The sequence below is a fragment of the Euleptes europaea genome, chromosome 1 (genome assembly GCF_029931775.1).
Source record: "Euleptes europaea isolate rEulEur1 chromosome 1, rEulEur1.hap1, whole genome shotgun sequence".
Lineage (NCBI taxonomy): Eukaryota > Metazoa > Chordata > Lepidosauria > Squamata > Sphaerodactylidae > Euleptes > Euleptes europaea.
Window position 1 is genome coordinate 8798629 of NC_079312.1, and position 8958 is coordinate 8807586.

Sequence of the window (8958 nt, forward strand, 5' to 3'; positions counted from 1 at the left end):
AACAAAGGAGCCATTAGATATTTGTATATACTCAAAAAAATGTAAAATAAAAAATGTTAAGTTCTCCTACATCTCCCTCCTTTTCTATTAAGAATTAAATGTTATATAAATCTTTAATATATCCCTAGCATTCATTTCAGACATGTTTTAATTCTAGTAATCCAATTATCATATATAGTCTCAAAATATTATAATTCAATTAATATATGATTCTATTTCCATTTAAGCCAGTCCTTTTAATCAGTTCCTTTTAATCATATCACCAAAAAAGACCATGAAGACCACATTTATCCCTTTGCCCGAAATTTCCAGCGTTTCCTTCCCCTCCCCATCAACAGTAAGAGTCGTAAAACATCCTTGGAGGTTGTTAGTGAAGCCTCTTCAACAAGTTGACGGTCTTCATTGTAAATCCACGTTGCATTCTGTTCCATCCCAAATTCAAAGAAAAGGGTTCTGGCAACTCCGGTTTTTCTACTCGTTGAATCCTCCAAGCAGCTATTGAACAGTTCATCAAACAGGTTAAAAAAATCAAACTCAAATTGAGACACATTTGATTCCATTGTTATCAGCCAGATTTGTTTTTTGAGGTTTTCCACTTCCTCTGATGAGTTCTTCTGTTCCTGGGCACTCAACAAGGAAAGGTTCTTCTTTAAGGACTTCAAGGTCTTTCTCCTTTATTTTTGGAGCAGTTGACTGGATAGAAGCAATGAAGGTATTCATCATAATGGTCATTTGATCCATCTGCTTTGACATCTGTTTTGACAACTGTCCATACTGTTCTGTAATTATCTCATTTTGCTTAACGAACATGTCTTGAATTCTTTTCTCCATATCTACTTCTTGCCAGGGTTCTTAGAATTTAGATGTTGCAGGTATTACAGTATACTTTGATGGTTGGTTTTTTATTTCACTAATTTTGGCAAGTCTTAAAAGTTGATTTTCCAGAATATGGGTAGATTAATAGTTCATGTTAAGTCCAATCGCTGAAAATTTTCACAAGAAGTCTTCAAAAGAAACCTAAAAAGTACATTTTAAAGTTTGAAGTACCATCAAGTTTGTTTTGGACACTCTAGGTCGATATTCAAACAGGAAGTAGGAAGTCAGCAGGAAACTGTGCAGCCACGGACCTTCCGTCGTCCCCTTTCTGTAGTTTTTTTTAATGGGAAACCTTTTAGATGATGCACCAGGGGGATTCACTTCCAGTCTTATGAGCTTCTACACTTCCCATCTCCCTGCTATCGGCAGGTGTCTTGCAATAGAGTAATATTACTGCCTAGAGGTCTTCCAGCACTTCAAAATAAATCTTGGAGATGTGGCAGGAAGCCTTTCCCGGGAAAAGGTAACGTGACCAAGGGGGTGGGTGGGTTTTGTTTCTCCTTTCCCCTCAAACGTCTCAGACTCTGATTGGTACTTGCCACGTCTATCAAACAGTTCGGTTGTTTCGTCTACCCCCAGATCGGCTTGATAGAGTCTTTGCCACTTTATCTGATTTCTTATCTAAGCAGAAAAGTTTTTAAATGGTAGGGGGGAAGAATGCGGAGTTCCCAGTTAGTTCTGCCAATCAATTCAGCCTCTATTCCCGGTAAGATCAAAAGAGTTCTTGTTACTCACTTAGATTTCGGAGGGTGAGGTTTTTCTTCATTAAAATAGTTCTTAAGATGGTTAATAGGTGATGGTGGTCCAAGCCTAATACCAAAGAGAACGCTTGCGGCGATGCTATCTCCTCTCTTGCCAGCGGGGACAAACATCCACACCTCTGGGGGGCTTAAAAAAGCTACCTCAGAGAGTATGGGAGTCACACCGCTTTCTTGGGGCTGCAGAGGAATTCCTGCGTCCCGGTCCACTGTTTAGAACCGGGTTGGTGTGCAAAAAGCACACTAGTTCAAAGCGTTTCTTGGATTCCCTAGGGAGCTCTCCCTAGAGACGACTGCTTGGATCCAGCTCGTCACCGGAAGTCGTACTCCTCAATCTTAATATTCCAATTATGAGTTACATCCCACCACGTTTCAGTAATATCTGGTGATCCACTTCCTCCCGCGGGCAGGAATAGCCTCTGTTCAAGGTGGATGTGAGTTTGTTTTGCTGAGAAAAGGAACCTTCCCCCCCTTGCAGAAGAGTCAATAGCTATGGAGCTGCTAGGACCACCCAAGAAACTGTGTTAATCCTGTCCCACCTGGGCCATGGAGAAACGTATTCCCTCTGTACTACAAGAGGGCTGGGGGCGGAAGTGACGACAATAGAGGGGTTAAAGGGGGCAGGGCTAGAATGTGCAGGGAGGGAGTTCTTAGTCAGTGTGTCCTCATGTCATCCCTGGAGGCAGAAGTAGCAGGAGCCAGCTGTAGAATCTGGCCCCGACATGCAGAGCAGGAGCAACTCCAGCATATGGCTGGGTGGCTATGCCCGGCTGGCGCAACAGACCATCCTGTGCCACCAGGTGGGCGAGTGTGCCACCAGTTGGATCCTGCCTGTTTGCCTATGTGGGGGGGGGCAATCTGGAGCAGCTGCCTGTTTTGGGCTTGGTCGGCTAATTTTTAAGTTGATAATTTTGTATGGCCCACAAATGGTGTTATAAATATCCAAATGGCCCTTGGCCTACATGTACTAGGACTTCCTGCCTTGTTACCACTATTTGCCCCAGTTCCTCATTCTCCCCTCTCCAGAATCTCTGATCAGGAAGAAGGAATCTGCCCTGTATCTTCAACAGTGAAGACCAATGAGAAGAATTCATTTAATTTCTCAGCAATCACTTTGTCCTCCCTTAGTATTCCTTTACTCCCATTGTCATCCAATGGTCCAACCGCTTCCCTAGCTGCTTTCCTACTGCTAATATACTTTAAAAAATTCTTATTGTTTGTTTTGATGTGTTTAGTGATATGCCTCTCAAAATATTTTTGCATCTCTAATTAACTGCTTGCATTTCCTTTGTGCAAGTTTGTGTTTGCTTTTGTTTGCCTCATTTGGGCAATCCTTCCAGTTTCTGAAGGAAGCCTTTTTTTCTCTAATTGCTTCCTTCACCTTACCCGTTAGCCATGGTGGTGACCTCTTGGACCTATTACTACCTTTCCTGACCTGTGGTATACAAGCTAGCTGAACCTCTAGTAATGTGGACTTGAGTAACTCCCAAGCCTTTTCCAGAGACTTAACCCTCCTAACTGTTCCTTTCAACTTCCTCTTTACCAGGTTTCTCATTTTAGAGAAGTTCTCTCTTTTAAAGTCAAAGGTAATTGTGTGAGATTTCCCAGTCACTTAGAATCAATCCCTTCCTGAGAAGAAGTATGTTATTTTATTCAATTAGACACCTAATAAGCAGGACTCAACTAATTTCTTACAAGAGTAAGCTTTTTATTGAATAGCTTCAAAATATATGTAAATATGTGAGTAAATCCAAAATGAATTTCAATGTACTACCCCCCAAAAAAGTTTGAAATATCTGGGGATAAAAATCCCTACCGGGCCAGATACGTTATTTGATCTAAACCACAAAGAATTATGGAAAAGCATAGAAGAAGACCTTGAGAGATGGAACAGACTTCAGGTATCTTGGTTTGGAAGAACTGCAATAATAAAGATGAATGTACTGCCAAGAATCAACTTTCTCTTCTTAACATTAAAGGTAAAGGTCCCCTGTGCAAGCACCAGGTCATTCCTGACCCATGGGGTGATGTACATCCTGACGTTTCCTAGGCAGACTTTGTTTATGGGGTGGTTTGCCGGTGTCTTCCCCAGTCATCTTCCCTTTACCCCCAGCAAGCTGGGTACTCATTTTACCGACCTCGGAAGGATGAAAAGGCTGAGTCAACCTTGAGCCGGCTACCTGAAACCAACTTAACATTACCAATTAGAATTTCTAAGATAACCCTTGAAAAATGGCAATGTGCTATTAATAAATTCATCTGGAATGGGAAGAAACCCAGAGTAAGATTTGCTGTATTACAGGACGAGAAAAGGAGAGGAGGACAAGCAGTACCCAGCTTAAAACGATACTATCAAGTGGCTGCATTAGTAGATATAACAGAATGGATACAAAACCCAGAAGACCACAAGATAAGACTTGAGAAAATAAGTCTGAATAGTGGATTTCACCATTGACTATGGCCAGACAAGCAAACTACAATACCAAGGGAATCCAATCAGGAGAACCTTTCTTCTCAAAAGTCTAGTATGATCTCAGAAGAACTACCCAAAATGATGTCCCCGACAGAAGCATACTGGGACTGGGAAACAAGATCCAAAAATGACTTTTTAACATATAAAGATCTCATCAACAAGCACGGTAACGTAAAGTCTCTCCAAGAGCTTACTGAAGAGAAGTTAAAGATATCATGGTTCCCATATCTACAAATAGTCCATGCTTTGAGAACTGACTACTTAAGAAAAGGCAAAGCAAGAAAGCTGACAGAATTTAAACGTATAATATACAGCTCCCATGACTATCTACTATCAAAAATTTACAATATGTTATTAGCTGCAGAAACAGCCCTGGAGCAAGTAAAAGTCTGAATGGTAAAATGGATGTAGAACTTTGGAGAAATGATACCTATTCAATTGTGGGAAAGAATGTGGCAACAAGAGATCAAGTTTTCAAGTTCCCAAACGATTAGAGAGAATTGGTACAAGATGCTCTATAGGTGGCACTTAGCCCCAAAAGACTTACAAAAAATGTATAAATCCAATCAAGCAAATTGTTGGAAGTGTTCTGAGACAGAGGGGACTTATTTCCACCAATGGTGGACTTGTAAGAGAGCACAGAAATATTGGAAGGATATACAGAGGGAATTACAAGGCATGTGTGTATGTTGTGTTAAGTGCCGTCAAGTCGCTTCCGGCTCATGGCTTCCGACTCATTACAAGGCATACTTTAAATGAATTTTGACCTCCAAGCTAAATGCTTCCTGTTAGGAATGATTCCACCATTAATAAAATCCTCAGATAAAGAATTTTTTCAGTATGGGATGACGGTGGCAAGAATACTTTATGCCAAATATTGGAAAGACAAGAAAATACTATCATTAAAAGAGGGGATTACAAAAAATTTATGAATATGCGGACATGGCAAGACTTTTGGATTTATTGAAGAAGAAACTGCTGGAGGAGCACGAACAGAGATGGCAACCATTTTATGATAGATAAGTGGTTAATCTAGAATAAAAATAAAAGATGTAGACGGGGCATTATGTTATAACTCAGAATAAGATTTAGACATAGTTAAACTACATAGAGTGATGTTAAACGTTAAAATTGTTAGAATGGTTGTGTGATTTTTAAGAATATGGTTTAATGTTGGAGGGCATATCCTGGAATGCTGACCCAATAAGATTATCTCTTTTAATTTCCCCTATCATCCCTTCTTTTTTGCATTCCCTAAAACTGAATAAAATATATTTAAAAATGTAAATACGTATATGTATTTACAGTCTTAACATACTGTGGCATGTATGCATGTAGATGGTAACAAAGTCTTTAAATGTTACAAAAGTTCAGACATTATGAGTCTTAAACATGTTTCATGTTACAAGCAATCTTTAAAGCAATCTCTATTTTATATCTCTATGAGTTTCAAACCTTAAAACAGTAATAATTCAGAATAATCATTCAGAAAATACAACAGTTACAGAAATCTGTAAAATGGTTAGTTCAGTAAATAAGATCTGATTTAGTTAAAAGTATATCTTAATTCAAAGTATCATAAGTGTAAGTAGGCATACTTTACCCAATCGTGTGTTTCATGAGCCTCTCCATATGTTTGAGAGATCTCTGATCAATGCAAAGATCAGAGAGATCTGTGTGTGAACCCCTAGTTCATGCAAGAACTAAAAAGCTCCATGAACCTTTAATCCATGCAAAGATTAAAGAGTTCTGTGTAAGACCTCCTAGCTCGGAGGCTAGTGAAGTCTAAGAACTTCTAGCCCATAAGGACTGGAGCGCCAATGCAAAGGCTAGACAGATTTTAGTGAAAACTTCTTAATCCACACAAGGATTAAGGAGATCTCAGTGCCTCCAGCCCACACAAGGGATGGAGAGATCTAGAGAGAATCCTTAGTCCATAAGGACTGAGGAAACCTCAAAGCCTCCAACCCAGACAAGGGTTGGGGAGATCTCTAAGCATTAAGCCCACACAAGGGCTGTGGAGATCTGGAGATAATCCTTAGGCTAGGGAGTTCTAACCTGTCAGGAAGCTCTAACTTCACTGCCTTTTTGCCCCTCTTTTATATGTTTTCAAGATCAGTTTCATCTGCTCTGTGAGATGCACTTTGAGATGCACACAACCGCATGCTCCTTCGGCTGCATACTCTTTGGAAATTACCATATAAGGAGTTCCTCTTCCAGTAGGTCACCTGCTGGTCATAGCCACATATATTAAACAGTTTGTAGCTTTGTGTTTTACCAACATCTTCATCTCCTAAAGAACACGGTAAAAATGAATATATTTTCAACATTCTACTAAAACTCCTTCATATTTAAATCTTGAACCCAGTACAACATTTATACAACACCATAAGGTAATGTTATTTGCAATGTTTCACCATGAAGTTCTCTTGTAGCTGATCAGGTCTCCCATAGCCTATCAAGGGTAACACTCTAAGGTTACTAAACTTCAAGGTATGCATTGAAGTCACTATAAGCCACAAGCTATAAGCTTTAAGAGATGTAGCAGCTACAGAGCACTTTCTTTAACAACCACTTTGTTTACTTTCCATTCTCAGGGACTTTCCAGTGTTTCGTCACAAAGACAGTGGTAACAGTTTTTCTGTAAGCTAGAACAACATTGACCTACTTCTTGAATAGGAAAACGAGTCGCTTGTCCAGCTTAAAGGAAATCAAGCCTCTAAATGGCTTTACAAAGAACTTCAAATAGGAAAATTCTACAAATTCATCTGTTCCATACGTTCTTATATGCTTCTATATGGCCTATAAGTAAAGGGCTGTGACAGTAGGGTGTTTTAATTTGCTACTGACCAACATATCCTTAAGGTTTTTAGATCGTTTGAAAGTAAAGAGAGGGGGAGAACTACACCTTGGGATACCTGATAAAAGGTACCAATATGTTTATATTATACTCTTGACTCTGGTGAAGACGCTGTGTATGTTAAGGTGATAATCATCCTATCGTTATTTTGTGTTTTTCCCTGCGTCTGAGAATGACTGCAATTTTTTCTAAGTCATAGAAGCTGAGAGTAGGGTAGATTTTTCTTTAAGTGATAAGGGTGAAAACTATCATATGCCAGGTAAGAACTGGCATCGGTTGGTTTTCTGTAGACATCTGTGTGTATTATTATACCCACCTTTTTAACCTCAACATCTAAAAAATTTAATTGGATTCTGTTAAATGTCATTTCAAATTTTATTGTTTCATGGATCATATTAGTATATTCTCCAATGCTGGAGAGTAGTTCTGTACTGCCTTGCCAGATGATAACGATATCATCTAAGTATCTTTTTTACAATATAATGTCTTTGGTAAACAAATGCCTTCCTGAAAAATGTAGTTGTTTTCAAATCTCTCCATAAGAAATTGGCTAACTCTGGTGCAAACTTACTGCCCATTGCCGTGCCTGACACTTGAAAAAAAAAAGTGTTCTGGAATTGATTCCCCCCCCACCCGAGACATATTTCTGTATTTGGCAGAGAAAAGAAGTGGGCGGATGCGTAGCTCTCCAATCAAAAACCTCTCTTAAAACATCCAAAGCCTTATTTTGTGGGATATTTGTGTATAGAGAGAAAACATCTAGTGTCACAAATAACACTCTCAGTTTGCAATTTCATGTTGTTAATATGATTTCAAAAATCCATTGTGTCTCTCAAGTAGGACCAAATAGTGGGAACTAATGTTTGTTGGTTTTTTTAATCAGAATAAGGAGCCACAGGCTCTAAAATGGAACCACAACCTGACACTGTTGGTCTCCCTGGAACTGGGATATACCTTTGTGAATTTTTGCTAGTAGGTAGAACTGAGGTATCCTATCCTCTGTTTGTAAGAGGAAGTTATAAGTGGGTCTATCTAGTTTTCTATGAGGCCCTCCTCTAAGAGATCAGCAATTTCTTTCTTTAATAAGGTCTTTATTAGTATGAGCGCAGGTGGTGAAATAATAATATAAGAACATAAAGGCCATGCTGGAGCAGACCAAGGCCCATCAAGTCCAGCAGTCTGTTCACACTGTGGCCAACCAGGTGCCTCTAGGAAGCCCACAAACAAGACAACTGCAGCAGCATTATCCTGCTTGTGTTCCAAAGCACCTAATATAATAGACATGCTCCTCTCATCCTGGAGATAACAGGTATGCATCATCACTAGTATCAGTTTTTACTAGTAGCCACTCCCCTCTTAAAGCCTTACAAGTTGGCAGGCATCACATCCTGGGGCAGGGAGTTCCACAATTTAACTATATGTTGTGTGGAAGAAATGTACAAATGTCCTGTTTTCAGGTAATCTCGTGTAGATTAGAAGAAGAAGAGTTGGTTTTTATATGCCGACTTTCTCTTCCACTTAAGGGAGATTCAAATCGGCTTACAATCACCTTCCCTTCCCCTCACCACAACAGACACCCTGTGAGGTAGGCGGAGCTGAGAGTGCGACTAGCTCAAGGTCACCCAGCTGGCTTCATGTGTAGGAGTGGGGAAACCAACCCAGTTCACCAGATTAGCCTCCGCCGCTCATGTGGAGGAGTGGGGAATTAAACCCGGTTCTCCAGATCAGAGTCCACCGCTCCAAACCACTGCTCTTAACCACTACACCACACTGGTCCAAAAGGAGACTGCAAGCAGTGATGGTTGGGCAAATGACCCACAGAACTCAAGCTGCTGTTTCAAGCTCCTCACCAGCAAATACAGAAAGGGAGTCCTGGTGAGTTAGGAAAACAGCTGGAGTCTGGGGGAAATACATCACCCCCAGGGCCAAGTGGACCCTGAAGGAAAGACTTGGGCAGACAAAGGAGCTCTGGCAACGGGAAGCCGGACCGA